This window comes from Euprymna scolopes, chromosome 42 (assembly GCF_053919585.1).
Source record: "Euprymna scolopes isolate OS-2025 chromosome 42, ASM5391958v1, whole genome shotgun sequence".
Taxonomy (NCBI): Eukaryota; Metazoa; Mollusca; class Cephalopoda; order Sepiida; family Sepiolidae; genus Euprymna; species Euprymna scolopes.
In genome coordinates, this window is record NC_136523.1 from 1,552,501 (window position 1) to 1,572,500 (window position 20,000).

The window sequence follows — 20,000 nt, forward strand, 5'->3', positions numbered from 1 at the left end:
ACAGGGCACTGAGATTTGGGAAAATCAATGCGATCTGTTTTTAGCCAGAAATTTGGCGATTAAAGGATCAAAGTTCAACGATTTGACCTTTGAGAACTCTACCAAACTCCTCCGATAATTTTGGGTCTACGCACTTGAAATTTTAGATATAGGTTCCTTGGACATGGATCCAACTTAATAACTCGATTTGAGCCCAAACAATAAATTTTAAGGGGTCATAATAGGGGTCAAAGTTAAAAAAATTGACCTCTGCGGTCTCTTCCAAATTAATCAGACAATTTCTGGTCTAAATATTTGGAAATTTACATAAAAGGTATTCAGAGATAGGGCAAGCTTTTTCATCAGTTTGGTTCGAAAATTTTTAGTTACCAATATATAAATGTATGTATGCATGTTTGTTTGTTTGCATATCTGCCTTAAACTTTCAATAGAGGCGACGGATTTTACCAAGCTCAGTTTTGTTTTAAAGTTCGACCGTTCATACGACAAATATCGAAAAATTGTCTAAAAACATTAATATCTTCCCCTTCAACTAGGCACTTATCGACAGGGGGGTCACTTTTTTCGCCGATATTTTTGAAAGTTATCCTCTCCTTTAGATTATCTAGCCTTAATTTAAAAAAAATGTCGCTTCCAGTTTGGGCGGTGGTCGTAACAGAATAAACGTTAGGTTTTACCCCGTTCTTTTCCGCCTTTGCGGTACTGGTTCGAGCCTACCTTCTACCTTCCTTCTACCATTTTTTTTTTGCTCAACATTCACATCCAAACACCCGGGCATCGCCGGGCTGAAATGCTAGTAATAATAAAAATAACGATGATTATTGCCGCAAAAATATCATGGAATGAAAATAATAATAGCATTGCTGCTGCTGCTGTTGCTGCTGCTGTTGTTGCTGCTGCTGTTACTGCTGCTGCTGATGATGATTGTTATGGGGTTAAATGGTAATAAGAACGAAGGAACACAGGATTTATAGGAACGAAACATGTATTCAGATATATTACAGGCAAAGCAAGTTGAGCAATACCATTCCTCAACGGTTGGGCGTGTGCACACGATCGCCTTGGTCGCGTGCCAATCTCTGACTGCCGGGCACCGGTACTCGATACTGGAAGTGACGTCACTAGAGGAGGTGACGTCATGAGATAGTCTATTAATCCCATGGAGGGGCGTCTCCAACAACAACAATAATAATAATAATAATAATGCTAAACAAGAAACATGAAGAACTAGACCTAAAAATAAAAGCAAAAGAAGCGAGATTGAGACGATATAGATATAAATCTGAACAATGCAAACAAAACAGAACATTTGAAACTAATGAAAGCCAATTCTATGAAAATGTGAACGGAGGAAAAACAAAAACAGAACGACCAAATCCGTCAGAAACAAAACTCTACTAGAGTAAAATATGAGAAGAACGATGAGATCACAATAGAAATGATGAATGGTTGAAAGACATGAAAGAAGAGTTACAACAAATAGAAAAAGGAACAGTGAATGAAATCAGCAAGAAACCCTTAAAGAAAACCATAGGAAAAATGGCAAACCGGAGAGCTCCAGGGCACGACGGGATACATGCATAATGGTTAAAAAAATTCACGCGAAAGGCTAGCCCAAAAACCTGAAAAGATGTATTCAGGAAGCAAGCGTGCCAGACTGAATGACAAAAGGTAGAACTACACTACTGCGGAAGGATACAGAGATAGGAACCGTCCCCAGCAACTATAGGTCGATCACGTGCTTACCAACTATGTGGAAGATACTGACAGCACAGCTGAGGGAACAAATCTACCACTCCCTGAATAACCGTGGACTCATCCCCGAGGAAGAGAAAGGATGCCAAAAAGGAACACATGATCTGCATATATAGACCAAAAAATTCTAAAGAAATTAACATACAAAGAGGCATCTTCCAAGGAGACTCACTATCACCATTACTGTTCATCATAGCCATGATGCCCCTGAACAGTATTTTGAGAAATTCGGATACAAGTTCTCCAATACAGAGGAAAAAAAATGAACCACCTGATGTACATGGACGATTAAAAACGTTTTGCAAGGACCGAAAAGGAGCCAGAGACACTAATTAACACTACCAGGATCTTCAGCCAAAGTATCCAAATAGAATTTGGAATGGAAAAGTGCGCACTACTAATTAAAGAAAGAGAAAACTGGAAGCGACTGGGATAGCTTGCGTACATCTATATCGGATCTACCTCTGCGTTCCATGTTAAAAAAGGATGTGTCTTCTATAGTATCAGACCTGACCGAATGGTTAATTGTAGGTATAGACCGTTTCATACCCTCGAAAAAGTTCCAACAAAAACTTAACAGCCAGCCATGGTTCTCCCCTGAATGTGCTGCTGCCATCACGCACAGAAATCACTTTTTCCATAGCTACCAACGTAATAGATGTACTGAGACTAAAGCTTTCAGGACTGCCAGCAACCACTGTAAAAGAGTAATAAAACATACAAGAGAGCTATATGCTCAGTCTGTTAAATCCAAAGTAGCTGAGCAGCGGCTTGGTTCCCACCAGTTCTGGCAAATAGCAAACAGGATCTTGAACAGAAGTGTGCGTTCTATCCCAACTATCATCAATGGACCTGAGGTCATCTCGTCAGCATCAGACAAGGCCAGACTATTTGCCAAGAAATTTGCAGCTAATTATACCCTATGCGACAATGACCATCAACTCTCTGTATTTCCTGCTATAACAGACAACACGCTATGCAACATACAAATATCCGTGCATGAGGTCGCCAAGCTAATCAAGAACATTGATTCCAGTAAAGCAACTGGCCCTGATGGCATTCCAGTTATAGTGCTGAAAAAGCTCCAACCAGAACTTGCCCCCATACTTACAAAACTGTTTAAGCATTGCCTTAAGGAGAAGTGCTTTTCAACACCCTGGAAAACCTCACTGTACACTCTTTAACCCTTATCATCGAGTGGCCTCTTGGCCTTGATAAGTGGTGATGCCTATGTAAAAAAAAACAAAAAAACAAAACAAAACTCATGCCCATGAATAATGCACTACACTCAAAGAACGATATTGACAGAGTCTACGTGAAAAGGAAAGACGGCGGGAGAGGACTGGTTTGCATAGAAGACTGTGTGAATGACACAAAAAAAAAGAACTAGAAAAATACACAATGCAAGATACTGAAAGGATAATTATGGCAGCGAGATACACTGAAAAAACCAACGAAACAGAAAACAGAGAGACAAACTACAAAACGAGAAAAGAAAAATAGGAAGAGAAACAACTCCATGGAAGATTCATAAGAATGACAAAAGATGAGAACAACGAAAAAACCTCGACATGGATGCGAAAAGGACATATAAACCGAGAAACTGAATCTCTGATAACTGCAGCACAAGATAACTCGATAATAACCAACCATATCAAAGCGAAGATCGATAAAACACAAGAAAACAGCAAATGCAGACTCTGTGGACAAAGAGACGAAACGATAAACCATATAGTAAGTGAATGCAGCAAACTGGCCCAAAAGGAATACAAAAATAGGCATGACCAAGTGGGAAGGGCGGTGCACTGGGAATTATGCAAACGACTGCATTTTGAGCGTACAGACAAATGGTACAATTATAAACCAGCAACAGCACTCGAAAACGAGAACCACAAAATCCTGTAGGGCATGGACATACAGACGGACAAACCCATCCAAGCAAGAAGACCAGATGTCGTAATAATAAACAAGAAAGAAAAATCTTGTCAAATCGTAGACTTTGCTGTCCCAGCTGACCACAGGGTGAATATGAAAGAAAAGGAGAACCGAAGCAAATACACAGAGCTAGTCAGAGAGTTAAAAGGGATTTGGATGATGAAGAAAATCAAAATAGTACTGATAATAGTAGGAGCACTAGGAACAATTCCGAAAACTTTGAAAAAATAATGGGAAAAATTGGACCCAAAGGAATGGCTGCAAAGATACAACAACTAACGATAATGAAAACGAATGAAATATTAAGGAAAACCCTTGAATGCGGAGAATAATACAAGTATACAATATAATGAAGAAGCGTTACAGGGAATGACGAACACTGAAGCTGCATATCTACAAATTTTACACCCCCATCACGCATCCCTTCCCATTGTGTCATCACCGCCCCCCCCCAAAAGTGATACCAAAGAGCCGTGAAAGGGCAAGAAGGATGGAAAGACCAAGGAGAGAGCGCTAACCAGATCTCTGCTGAACAATCGCGAGGAGAACTGGGATCTTGGGAAGGCTTAGTGCCATTCAAATTACAGTATAGACCAATGGCCGATGTCAGCGATGATGTTATCGAAGGAGGTGGAGATAGCTGGACGTCTGGGGACACTTGTTATCACTCAGCTTCCAGAGAACACCGCAGGTTTCCAATCAGATCTTTGATGACTTGTGTGAAAGCTCCACGTGAGCCACTACTACTACTACTACTACTACTACTACTACTACTACTACTACTACTACTAATAATAATAATAATAATAATAAAAAATTTCAAGTACTATTAATACAAAACTATAACAACAATAATTGTGATAATAATATTTAATAATGATAATTAAAATGAAGATTACAGACGGGGTAAGATGAATGGCATAAATAAAAAGACTGATGTAACAGTGTGCGCTAAAAACGAAGAAATATCTTAATATTTCTGTTGATACAAAGACAAAAAAACATTCACACGTATATAATAAAATATTCAAAAGCGTAGGATTGTAGTTCTATGCTAACGTAAAACTAGATGTATAGTCATTATTATTAACTCCTATAGGTTGAAGAGTTAAGCAATATATACAGAATACATAACTCAATGAACCAAAACAATGTGTAAACCCACACACACCACTCACTATATTCTTCATACAATTCATACAAGCACCTGAACCGTATACACAAGTTGAGAACATAACACGTTGCAATAACCTGCAGTATTCAGTTATGGTTACGTCAATAAAATTCACTATTCTTTTTTATTTACTTCTTATCTCATCTACAGTCTTCATTATGATAGTCATTATTATAATAATCATTATTAGAAATTATTATTATTGTTATTTTATTATTATTGATTATTATTATTATTATTATTCACAAGGAGTTTTCACACAGCCCAGCATCAAAGATCTCTCCTTGAAAACAACCTGTGGTGTTCTCTGAGTGACAACAATTCTCACCAGGTTTTCAGTACTTTCAAACTCTCTCGATTACCTTTGCAAATTATTTTGCATTATCGCAACAGCCGTTTACCATTGGTTTCTTGTCTTCACTTGAATATGTGTGGCAGCAAGCCTCTCCAATCCCATGTAATTCATGCGCATTCATTTTTGCATTCAATGCTTTCCCTTAATATTTCTGCCGTATTCATGATTGTTTGTTAAGCGTTGTATTTTCTCAGACATCCCTCTGATTCCAATCTCTCTAGTTTTTTTTCTAAAAAATTTTCGTGATTGTTCATAATATTCCTACTATTATTGGTGTTATTTTGATTTTCTTCATCTTACGTATCTCTTTCAGCTCTCTGACCAATTCCGTGTATTAGGCCCGCTTCTCTATCTCATTAATATTTACCCTAGGCTCTGCTGGAACGGCGAAATCTACGAAATGACAGGCATTTCCCTTCTTGTTAACGATTGTGATCCAGTATTCTTACTTAGATACTTTATCTGTACATTCATGTTCCATAGGAGTTTGTGACAAGTACTGTTGCCGATTAGTGCTTGTTCAATTTTCTTAGAAAATGGTTTGTCAGATGCAGTAAATTATCTGTATCTATCTATCTATCTATCTATCTATCTATCTATCTGTTTATGTAATTATCTATCTATCTATCTATCTATCTAGCGATGAGTGGGCATAAGAGATTTAAATCGTCATATTTTAACAGGTTGTCAAACTTTGTCAAACTCTGTGACCGATTAGTTTGCAGCGGAAAGTATCCAAACGGGGACTGGAAGTGACGTATTACATGTCACGTGTCCCGGTTTGCGCAAGCATAGGGGTAATAGTTGGATTGGAGACATCGAGGAAGACAGGTGGGCTAAAATCGGGTCTCCCCGTGGATGGGATAGAATCTCAGAATAGAGACAGAAGAACCTCTAAAGCCAAAGATCGTCGATCTGCTATGACGAATACTTGGGAGTGAATGAAATGCATAAAATCTCACATCGTCTTGCGTCCTGTTTTGAAGTGTTACTTTAAACAGATTCAAGCTCCCCAAATGATGATTAACGTACCTACCAAAAGGAAGATTAGCAGAAATAGGTATCTCTTCATATCATGTTATGTGTATGTAATATATGTTCTGACACGCACGCACTAATACCTAGACGAATCACGGGTCGCAAAAATAGACATTAAGGATCTGAGAACAACAGTCTGTTACACAACAAACACAACGTACATAGTTACACACATATGGTCCGTTATAATAAGAACACAACATATATTTATTAGTGTCACAGACACATTCAAAACACTACAATTCCACTATATATACACTTACGTTCATTTGGTATCGTATATACACGGTCATACACCTCCCCTCACATATACAACAATTTCAAATGTTCAAGATTCAGTTGTTTACATAATTCCCAATGTACTGTTTCTCCACTTGATTGCGTCTCTTACTATACTGAATGGCTGAAAGACATGAAAGAAGAGTTACAACAAATAGAAGAAGGAGCTGGTTTGCTGCATTTGGTCGATATGTTGTTTATTGTTTCATCTCTTTGTCCACAGAGTCTCCCTTTATTGTTTTTCTTGTGTATTGTCTATCCTTGCTTTGATATGGTTAGTTCTAATCTTGTTATCTTGTGCGCCTGTTATTAGGGATTCAGTTTCTGTATTTATTTTTATAGCCATATCAAAAGTTTTCCGTTAGTTTTATCTTTCGTCGTTCTTATGTAGTTGTTTTTTTCCCCATTTTCTTTTCTCGTCTTTCATCCCTCTGTTTTCGTTTTTTTGTGTTGTTCATTTTTTTTCAGTTTCTCTTGCCCCAGTAATTATCCTTTCAGTATTCTGTATTACGTATTTTTCTAATTCTTTTTTTTTTGTTCCAAGTCTGCCTCTTCCCCCGTCTTTACGTAGAGTTGGTTAGCACCATCCCTTGGTGTAGTGCACTAAGCATTGTCATAAGATTCCTCGTCTTCTGGTCGAAATGATTCAGTTCTTCTTTGGTCTAACCAATAAACGGTCCAGAGTATCTTAATCGTGACACTACCCATCTGTTTATACATAATTATTAGGTTTCTACTACGGAGTAAAACGATACAATCATCGCTATAGAAAAGACGACATGATTCTATTTCCGTTTGATGAAAACTGTTTTTTTTTTATTGTTGCAGAACATTTACTAGTTCGCCAGTTGTGCGATAGGAGCTTTCTATCATGTCTGAAAGTAACACAATGTTCAACGAGCGAGATCGGAGATGCACCGCTGTACAGCTCATGCTCTCTATCAATCCAAGTTATGACAACAGTACCATTGCCAGAACCCTCAAAATGCATCGCAGGATTGCAATAAATAACAGGGACGTGCCTAGGGCGATGAAAACAAAAATTCCGGCCACGGTTATAGTCTTTGGTATGGTTTCAAGTGAAGATCGCATCATGCCACCTCACCTTTGACTTAAGTCAACACCAAATTGTACCTGGATGTGCTGAAGATTATACTGATTCCCTAGTCCAATCAGATGGGCGCTGGCAGACCCTGGGTGTGGCAGCAGGTCTCTGCGTCGGTCCACAAGTCCAAAAAGACTCAGGCTTGACTTCAGAAGGAGTTCTACGAAGTTGTATCCTTCTCTCACTAGGTCCCCTTCTCCCCCGACTTGAACCCACTGGACTACTCTGTTTGGTCATACATGGAGAATACCACCAACATGACCTCTTACAACATCAAAACCAGCTTGATTGCCTCCATCCGCCGAGTATTCGCTGAGCTTCCGCAAGCGCTTGTGAAAAAGGTATGCTCCCAGTCCCGTATCGAGGCGGTGATTTAGGCTGAAGGTGGCTACATTGAATAGATGTCAGTTCTATTACATAATCAAGTTACCTTAATTGATTTTTTCAATAAAGGTTTTAAAATAAAGCTGTAGTGTTGTTTTCTTTAGGGCGAAACTTTATCGTTCTACCCTGTATATAGTGTTGTTCCGAGAGCTTTTGTTGTTCTTCTGAGGCATTCCTTTCTAACTTCCTCTTACATTTATGTTGTTTTGATCGTGTCTGCTTCGGGAATTCCCAAATATTTGTAGGTGTCATATTCACCTAGTGCCCCTTTCTCTACTTGATTGAGAGTCCCATGCCTTCTGTTGCTTCTAGTTTTTCCTTCTAGCAGTGCGTAATTTTCCATACCAAATTCCATTCTGATATCCTGCTTGAAAATTCTGGTTTTTGGTTTTTGCAAACAGTTTCAGGTCGTCCATATACATTAGGTGCTTCATTCTTTCATCTGTATTAGTGAACTTATATCAGGCTTGACACATTCTTAGTATATTTTTAGGGGTATCGTGATGAAATATAATGGTGATAGAGAATCACCAAGGAAAATACCTCTTTGTATTTTAATCTCAGTTGTGTAATGTCCATCAGCAGTAACTTCTAGCCTCCATGTTCTCATTGAAATTCCAATGAAATTGATAATCTTGATTTTTATTTTGTTAATTCTCATGCATTCTATTATCCATGCTCGAGGGATCATGTCGTACGCTTTCTTGTAGTCTATCCATGTCATGGTATGTTCTTTTTTCTACTTTTTTTTTTTTTTTACTTCGTTCAGGATCTTTTGGTCTATGTTCTATGAGTTCTCCTTTTTCCTTTTTGGCACCCCAGGGAACTGTCCACATTTATGAAGAGAGTGGTAAATTTGTTCTGTTGTATTGTCTGTATTTTCCACATTGTAGGTAGACATGTTACTGGAAGTTGTTCCTTTTACGGTGTCTTTTTGTACCAGTGCTGATCAACCTTTACACATCCATTCTACACGTCTGCTTCATAGATACATCTTTTTAGGTTCTGAATTAGCCTTTTACGTAGTGTCGTAAATTTCTGTTGAACCAATATGCATGTATTCCATCATGACCTGGTGCTCTCAAGCTTATCATTTTTTGTAGGGTTGTCTTAAGGGTTTCCTTACTGATGCCACTTTCTGTACATTTTTTTTGATTAACCATAACTATTCTTTTATGTCTTTTAGCAATTCGGCATTTCTGTTGTAATCTTGTCGCTCTGCCTATATCTTACTTCAGTAAGTACACTTATATTTCATGAGTTCGTGTATGAAGTGATAATTATTGCTGGTCAAGAGATTCAAATACATCACAAAGCCATGCTTTGTTTTACGCAGGTTTACATTTTAGCCCAAGACAACAAGCAATGGACACAAGAATTGAAGGAAATTTACTGACTTTAAATATCATGTCGGCAGGCATTCGTAGTAAACAGTCGGAGAGTATTCAACGACCATATATATATATATATATATATATATATATATATATATATATATATATATATATATATATATATATGCGCCCGTGTGTTATTATTGGTAGTAATAGTAGTAGCTATAGTAGAGATATTGCCTACTGAAGGCGGTTAAGGAAAGGTCAGGTGGGAGTAGCTAATGGGGAAAGACGTTCGTTTCTTTTGATAAGCGAACTATCCCATTTGTATTTGGATTGATGGATTGGAGAAGAAAGAAGATGGCGACCGGGCGGGAATCACTGTGGTAGTAGTGGTGGTGGTGGTGGTGGTGGTGGTGGTGTATTAGATTGAATCAAGCGATAGATGCGCGCCATTAATCCACAATACACCAAAGTGGTAGGATCATACTGCAGAGCGCGACCACCTCAGACCCCAAACAAGATCATCCAATTCCTTCATTCCTTCAATCATATCTTCTTTCCTTTATTTTTCTTTCTTCATTGTTCTTTCTTTGCATTAGTTTTTCTTTTCTTTTCTTTCTTTCATTTTTTTGCCTTTGGTTTTCTCTTTCCCTTCTTTTCTTTCTTTTTTCTTCTTTTAAATATTATCTTTCTTTGTTTCTTTTCTGAAGTTTTCGCTTTTTCTTGACTTGTCCTTTTCTTTTTCTGGCATTTTTTTTTTTACTTATTTTGTTTCTTTTTCAACTTTAGGTTACTTTTAAATTTCCATTGATTTTGAGATTTGATTTCCTCCTTTTCCTTCTTTCTTTTCGTTCTTCAATATTTAATTTAACTCTTTTTTTCTTTTTGTTTATTGGCTTTATATTTACTCTTTTTTCTTTGTTGTTTCTTTTCCTTTTCTTCTTTTATTTTATTATTTTCCTTTTCTTTGTTGTTTCTTTTTTGTTTTTTAATTTTACCCCCTTTCATTTCCTTTGCTATTTTTTCTTTTTCTTTCACTTTCCTTTAACTTTCAATATCTTTTGGAACAATTTAATATTTAGTTGCAGCCCTGTAAATATGTACTGGTTACCTTGCGTAGGATGTCCTAATGTTTATATAATTCTCCCCTATATGTCTCTCCCATTACACACACACACACACACACACACACACACACACACACACACACACACACACACACACACACACACACAATGTGTTTATATGTACATATGTGTGTGTATATATATATATGTTTGTTTGTTTTTTAAATGTTTACAAAATGTCTACGCACGTTCGTAGACATTTTGTAAACATTGTTTTTAAAAAATAAAAAATAATACTTCTATTATGTTTTAAACGACTGCAATAGTTTATTTTGGAAGTATATTTCATAAAGAAAATTGACAACCCACTTTAAAAACAGAAATTACGAGTTTTATATATTTTATTCGCAGTTTTTTGTTGGGGTGTCAAAAATTCCGCCTAAAATTCTGATACACCTACCGGATCACGTGACTCTTCTGGCGGCCATGTTGTAAGCCCTAACGGTATTTTTGGAGATTACCTGCTTGTGTATATATATGTGTGTATATATATGTGTATATATATGCGTATGTATATATATATATATATGTATGTATCAAAATGAATAACAATTTCACAAAATTTAAAGTTTCAAGGTTGTATTTATGTTAATCATTATTTCAACATATCAAATGTCGGTACATTTACAGATCCGTTTCGTTTGCATGGAACAATCAATATATCTACGTTAACATTAATTTTTTTCCTTAGAAATAGTCATAAGAAAAAAAGAAATAGTCATAAGAAAAAAATAGAAATTTTCTTAGAATGAAGGAAGCATGACAATGCAATATTAAGAATGAATATTACTTTTTCACTTTTTTTGATTTGATAAATAAGATGAACAATTAAAAATCAATAAAAAAATTACTCCAAATTGAAATTTAGGGAATATCTATTAATTCATGTCTAATACATATTGTTAAAATTTCACAAAAATCGTAGATATCCATATTTTTCTTTTTTTTTTGTCATTCATAATTTCGTTTTTTATTTCTTCCTTTCCCTTTTCTTTTTTCTTCCTTCTTTTCTTTCTATTCCCCTTCCACCTTTTAAAATTTCATTTTTCTTTCATTTTTCTTTCTATTTAAACGTATTTCCCGCATGACTCGATAACTTAAACAAGTTATACGTTATCAACGCCCATTCCTCCTTCCTCTGATTTCAAAACTTCCTCACTTACCGATAAACTTTGGCCTGTTCATCATTAAACGTCTTCAAGCCAGAAGGGTCTTATCGAAACCGTGAAAACCAGTAGCCTACTTGGCATTCGACCCGCTTCAAATCATAGCTGTCCTGAAACACAAAAGCAACAATTACCCCGAGATGAGCGGAAAGATAGATAGACTGATACAAGATCTAGCAGAAAGGGCTTCAATAGAGCAAAATGATGTATTACTTAGAGGCTGCGGAATTCTAAGGGAGAAAACAGCTTGGATGCTGTCAAAAAATACAAAGAAAACAAAAGTAAATTTATTGTCTAATTTTACGCCATATCAACCCTTAGACGTAATCTAATGCTGATCTCAGTTATTTGGCTACAAATTATTATAACTCAATTTATTAATATTTGGCTACAAATTATTATAACTCAATTTATTAATATTTGGCTACAAATTATTATAACTCAATTTATTAATATTTGGGTACAAATTATTATAACTCAATTTATTAATATTTGGGTACAAATTATTATAACTCAATTTGCTAATATTTGGGTACAAATTATCATAACTCAATTTATTAATATTTGGGTACAAATTATTATAACTCAATTTGTTAATATTTGGGTACAAATTATCATAACTCAATTTGTTAATATTTGGGTACAAATTATTATAACTCAATTTATTAATATTTGGGTACAAATTATCATAACTTAATTTGTTAATATTTGGGTACAAATTATTATAACTCAATTTATCAATATTTGGCTACAAATTATTATAACTCAATTTATTAATATTTGGGTACAAATTATTATAACTCAATTTATTAATATTTGGGTACAAATTATCATAACTCAATTTATTAATATTTGGGTACAAATTATCATAACTCAATTTATTAATATTTGGGTACAAATGATTATAACTCAATTTGTTAATATTTGGGTACAAATTATCATAACTCAATTTGTTAATATTTGGGTACAAATTATCATAACTCAATTTATTAATATTTGGGTACAAATTATTATAACTCAATTTATTAATATTTGGCTATAAATTATCATAACTCAATTTGTTAATATTTGGGTACAAATTATCATAACTCAATTTGTTAATATTTGGGTACAAATTATTATAACTTAATTTGTTAATATTTGGGTACAAATTATCATAACTCAATTTGTTAATATTTGGGTACAAATTATCATAACTCAATTTGTTAATATTTGGGTACAAATTATCATAACTCAATTTGTTAATATTTGGCTACAAATTATTATAACTTAATTTGTTAATATTTGGGTACAAATTATCATAACTCAATTTGTTAATATTTGGGTACAAATTATCATAACTCAATTTGTTAATATTTGGGTACAAATTATCATAACTCAATTTGTTAATATTTGGGTACAAATTATTATAACTCAATTTATTAATATTTGGGTACAAATTATTATAACTCAATTTGTTAATATTTGGGTACAAATGATTATAACTCAATTTGTTAATATTTGGGTACAAATTATTATAACTCAATTTGTTAATATTTGGGTACAAATTATCATAACTCAATTTGTTAATATTTGGGTACAAATTATTATAACTCAATTTATTAATATTTGGGTACAAATTATCATAACTTAATTTGTTAATATTTGGGTACAAATTATTATAACTCAATTTATCAATATTTGGCTACAAATTATTATAACTCAATTTATTAATATTTGGGTACAAATTATTATAACTCAATTTATTAATATTTGGGTACAAATTATCATAACTCAATTTATTAATATTTGGGTACAAATGATTATAACTCAATTTGTTAATATTTGGGTACAAATTATCATAACTCAATTTGTTAATATTTGGGTACAAATTATCATAACTCAATTTATTAATATTTGGGTACAAATTATTATAACTCAATTTATTAATATTTGGCTACAAATTATCATAACTCAATTTGTTAATATTTGGGTACAAATTATCATAACTCAATTTGTTAATATTTGGCTACAAATTATTATAACTTAATTTGTTAATATTTGGGTACAAATTATCATAACTCAATTTGTTAATATTTGGGTACAAATTATCATAACTCAATTTGTTAATATTTGGGTACAAATTATCATAACTCAATTTGTTAATATTTGGCTACAAATTATTATAACTTAATTTGTTAATATTTGGGTACAAATTATCATAACTCAATTTGTTAATATTTGGGTACAAATTATCATAACTCAATTTGTTAATATTTGGGTACAAATTATCATAACTCAATTTGTTAATATTTGGGTACACATTATTATAACTCAATTTATTAATATTTGGGTACAAATTATTATAACTCAATTTATTAATATTTGGGTACAAATTATCATAACTCAATTTGTTAATATTTGGGTACAAATTATCATAACTCAATTTATTAATATTTGGGTACAAATGATTATAACTCAATTTATTAATATTTGGGTACAAATTATCATAACTCAATTTGTTAATATTTGGGTACAAATTATCATAACTCAATTTATTAATATTTGGGTACAAATTATTATAACTCAATTTATTAATATTTGGCTACAAATTATCATACATAAATTTGTTAATATTTGGGTACAAATTATCATAACTCAATTTGTTAATATTTGGCTACAAATTATTATAACTGAATTTGTTAATATTTGGGTACAAATTATCATAACTCAATTTGTTAATATTTGGGTACAAATTATCATAACTCAATTTGTTAATATTTGGGTACAAATTATCATAACTCAATTTGTTAATATTTGGGTACAAATTATCATAACTCAATTTGTTAATATTTGGGTACAAATTATCATAACTCAATTTGTTAATATTTGGGTACAAATTATCATAACTCAATTTGTTAATATTTGGGTACAAATTATTATAACTCAATTTGTTAATATTTGGCTACAAATTATTATAACTTAATTTGTTAATATTTGGGTACAAATTATCATAACTCAATTTGTTAATATTTGGGTACAAATTATCATAACTCAATTTGTTAATATTTGGGTACAAATTATCATAACTCAATTTGTTAATATTTGGGTACACATTATTATAACTCAATTTATTAATATTTGGGTACAAATTATTATAACTCAATTTATTAATATTTGGGTACAAATGATCATAACTCAATTTATTAATATTTGGGTACAAATTATCATAACTCAATTTATTAATATTTGGGTACAAATGATTATAACTCAATTTGTTAATATTTGGGTACAAATTATCATAACTCAATTTGTTAATATTTGGGTACAAATTATCATAACTCAATTTATTAATATTTGGGTACAAATTATTATAACTCAATTTATTAATATTTGGCTACAAATTATCATAACTAAATTTGTTAATATTTGGGTACAAATTATCATAACTCAATTTGTTAATATTTGGCTACAAATTATTATAACTTAATTTGTTAATATTTGGGTACAAATTATCATAACTCAATTTGTTAATATTTGGGTACAAATTATCATAACTCAATTTGTTAATATTTGGCTACAAATTATTATAACATTATTTGTTAATATTTGGGTACAAATTATCATAACTCAATTTGTTAATATTTGGGTACAAATTATCATAACTCAATTTGTTAATATTTGGGTACAAATTATCATAACTCAATTTGTTAATATTTGGGTACAAATTATTATAACTCAATTTATTAATATTTGGGTACAAATTATTATAACTCAATTTGTTAATATTTGGGTACAAATGATTATAACTCAATTTGTTAATATTTGGGTACAAATTATTATAACTCAATTTGTTAATATTTGGGTACAAATTATCATAACTCAATTTGTTAATATTTGGGTACAAATTATTATAACTCAATTTATTAATATTTGGGTACAAATTATCATAACTTAATTTGTTAATATTTGGGTACAAATTATTATAACTCACTTTATTAATATTTGGGTACAAATTATTATAACTCAATTTGTTAATATTTGGGTACAAATTATCATAACTCAATTTATTAATATTTGGGTACAAATTATCATAACTCAATTTATTAATATTTGGCTACAAATTATTATAACTCAATTTATTAATATTTGGGTACAAATTATTATAACTCAATTTATTTATATTTGGGTACAAATTATTATAACTCAATTTATTAATATCTGGGTACAAATTATTATAACTCAATTTATTAATATTTGGCTACAAATTATTATAACTCAATTTATTAATATTTGGGTACAAATTATTATAACTCAATTTATTAATATTTGGGTACAAATTATTATAACTCAATTTATTAATATCTGGGTACAAATTATTATAACTCAATTTATTAATATTTGGCTACAAATTATTATAACTCAATTTATTAATATTTGGGTACAAATTATTATAACTCAATTTATTAATATTTGGGTACAAATTATTATAACTCAATTTGTTAATATTTGGGTACAAATTATCATAACTCAATTTGTTAATATCTTCAAATATTTATTCATGTTTTAATTTCATCTCTTTTTATTTTTCGGCGTATCAACCGTTTTAATTTAATTTTATTACTGTATCCAGTTATTTTTGTAAAACCTATAAAATACATTAAATCAATCTGCGAATTTAGTGATGAAAATCAACCGACGGACAAGGTCCCTCAAAGAGAAGTATAGATATATGTAAATTAAGATGCGTCCATTTGGTTTGTGAGTCTAGTGATGAAAAACTATTTAAAACTTAAGTGTGACAGACTAACGAAATGCACTTTCAAGCCTAAGTGCAATATGTTAAACTGATTGATGTACATCTTATGGAGATACATGGACGTATCTAACTTAAGATAGTCCATTCAATCTGCGCGTAAATCACACCCAGAATATTGCCATTTTTAATGTACTAACTTGTTACCAGTTATCAAAGTTGAAAGACCACTAGAGGATAAAAGCAAATAAGTTTATGAGATGAAACAATATTGTTGAAACTGGGCAGAATTTTAATATTTTAAAGTACACTTCAACAAGAATGCGTTAACATTCAACTTGAAAACGACCATATTGTAGTCAACGAGGAAGCAGCCCCGTTGTATTGTGCTCTCCATACTGGAAGGTTTTGGAAAGAAAGTTTACTCATGAAAGTTCTGTTTAGTTTTATATCAACACAAGACGAAATATTTTTTACAGTGGTTGTAGCTAGACGAGCCTTGTTGTGAATGCTTTACAAGGGAAGAACTAGTGTTGGGCACTTATCATGAAAATAACGATAGATTAGAGAAAGACTAGCAGTCCCTTTTCTTCAAGAAAATGTAGGTAAGGAAAAGGCATTCCAATAGATTCCCAAGTTAATTTTGTACTCTATTCAGGAAAGAGAGTATGCTTTGAACGGCACATCTTCAGATGTGAACTGAAATACTTTCTGGAGTTGTAGAATAATCACACAATTTTGCCAACGATCTTAGCAACGGATTTCATCTACGTCTTCCATTTCAATGCAAGAATGAAGTCCTAGAAATGTATTGAAATGCAGGAGGCTTTCTCATGTAGAGATCCATTAATTACAAATCGGACAACGTCAAGATGCGAGCGTTGGTGTAAAAGGGAAGAAAATTGTTTTAGACGTATTAAAAGTAATCACTCTTTTCACCATGACATAATGTGCTCCAAGTTGAAAAAGAGAGAATTAGAAAGATCTTGATCATTAATGCTCTTTGAAGTGTTGCCATAGGTGGTTGTGCTGTCTACACAAATATTAACGAATGAACTTAAAATGTGATTTGGCAGATCAATAATGAAGACTTGGATGACAGTTAAATCCAAAATAGTACCGTGATAGACGAAAATAATAATTCAAACTTAAGCGTGACATGCTTTTAGGGAGAGACATGTAGAGGTGTTTGACTCATGATGTTATTTTTTCTTTCCCTTTGCAAAACTCAATCATGTTCCGCAAAGTCAAAAACAAAAACTAATTTTATCTAGAATACAACCAAACCAAACCAAACTCCATAAGTAAATACCTGAAAATATAAATAACTTGAAGAATAAAAACTTTTCCCCAAATTACTGGATTCGGCATTAAACAATCTGGAAAGGGTTGATATGCCGTAAAATAAAACAACCAAACCAAATACGATGAATAAATATTTAAAGATATAAAACAACTTGAAGCAGAAACACTTTTTTTTTTCCAAAATTACTGGATTAACCCCCAAAAAGGTTGATATGCCGTAAAACAAAACAATCAATTGAGTCATCTAAAATAAGAGTCGGCCATTCAATCTACGCGATAAAAATGCTGTTTAAAATTGAAGTGTGACAGACCAACTTACAAAGTAACAAAATGTTATTTTAGATTTTTATGTGACAGACCAACAAACTCCAAAATGCTGTCTCAAACTTACGCAAACAGAAAATGATCGAACCTTGAAAAAGTATCTGTTGGTTGATTCGGTTTCTCCTATAACTACTGGAATATAGTGATCTTCCTAAGATTCCAGTTTCTTTTTATGTTGTGCATAAGACCTTGATATTTATCTTTTACCTTTTAATTCTGTTTAATCCAACACCATTAGGGAAACTAACTTCTACTAAGGTCGCTCTCCTTCTTGTCTCATATCATTATCTCAGTTTTTATGGCCTCGTTTTCGAGGTACGTAGTTGCAGGAATTGCATAGTTATAGTGGATGGAATATGACTTATTTACAACTGTTTTTCCTGTTACATTGCTGCTACATTCGATATTCAACTTTATACAAATGGTCCAGTGGAGCTATTTGCACACTATATAGTAGCCGAATCCGGGAAGTAAATTACAGTTGGATAGCAGATGGTCCATACTCTCTGTTTTTGTGTGGTATGACTGATTGATGCTGAAAATACTATTTTAAACTAACATGAGACAGACTGACAACGCTTCTTACAGAGATGCATAGACGCATTGAAAAAACGCTGGAAATTAACTCAAAATGACGACCAATAAATACAGAAACAACCGAATCAACGAATGACTCAAAATGAAAAGATAATTATCTTTCGAACTCAGAAAATATTATTTCAAAATTAATCACGATAGACCGACAATCTGAGCCATTGAATTCCAAAAATGCTATTTTAAACGTACGCACGACATACAGACAGCACTTCTCATAGTATGTCTAAACCGTGACTCACAAACAGCGCGCATATTGGAAAACGTGGGAAATTAACTCAAAATGGCGTCCAATAAATAAAGAAACAAAAACTAAGAACGAATGAAAACAGACTAGATTCAATTGAACTAAATAAAGAAGAAAGGTTACATTTAAGACATTCAATTAGGCTCGTGTACACATTAAAAGGACAGGAAGGACAATCTTCCGGAGCGTCTCACTTAGAACCCGTCTCAACCTTAACCCCTTCTCCCGACATTTCCGATTGACGAAAATGGCGGGAGAATTTGGATTGGTTAGTTAAACAGAACAATGGCGCAATACAATGGCGGATCGTTTGGGACGACGAAGTTTTCAAAAGAAATCCCAATCGGAAAGAATCTTGCGAATAGATTAACGAAAATGTCAGTTTTAACGATTGAAGGGAACGATACGATCTCAGCTGAGGGCTTGGAGATTCGCAGCTGAATCGAGATAGAGAGCGTCACGTATAATCTATAGAAAGACCTGTCGTGAAACTAAATAGGCTAATCTTTAAAAGAAATAGATATAATTCAGGTCGACGACCCGGATTTAAAATTTGCTTATTTTTAAAGTTGTATCTTCAGCAAAGCGTTTTCAATGACAAGCAGAGCATAATTATAGTGTGTTTATTTATACAAACATTATTGGCTACACATATGCATACATGTTTCTGCTGCAAAAAATCAAAATGAATGATTTAATTATAGTTTTAAAAGAAGATAACGCACGATGAAGATGTCTCTTTAAATAAGTTGCAGAAGAAACATATATGCACATATGTAGCTAATAATGCTTGCATAAACAAATATACTCACAACATTTTTCTCAATAATCGAGGACTCTGCAGAGGTTCGAAGTGAAGGGTGACTTTGTAACTGTGCGAATCATTCGACCGACAGTAATTAACACTTCCTACACTCACAATTGCATAAGGATGACTGTAGGTATAAAAAATGATTGTTAATAAAAATATTATTATAAAAAGAAAAGAAAATTAAGACCCCTTTAAGGAATTAAGAAAAAGTAGTCAACCTAAGTGCAAAATGAATATACTGATTTTCTGTAGTGTTGTTTCTGTTGTTTTCTGTCGCAGTTGTGCTCGTGATTTGGCTTTTTATAGATATTTAATTTCCTTCAATTTTC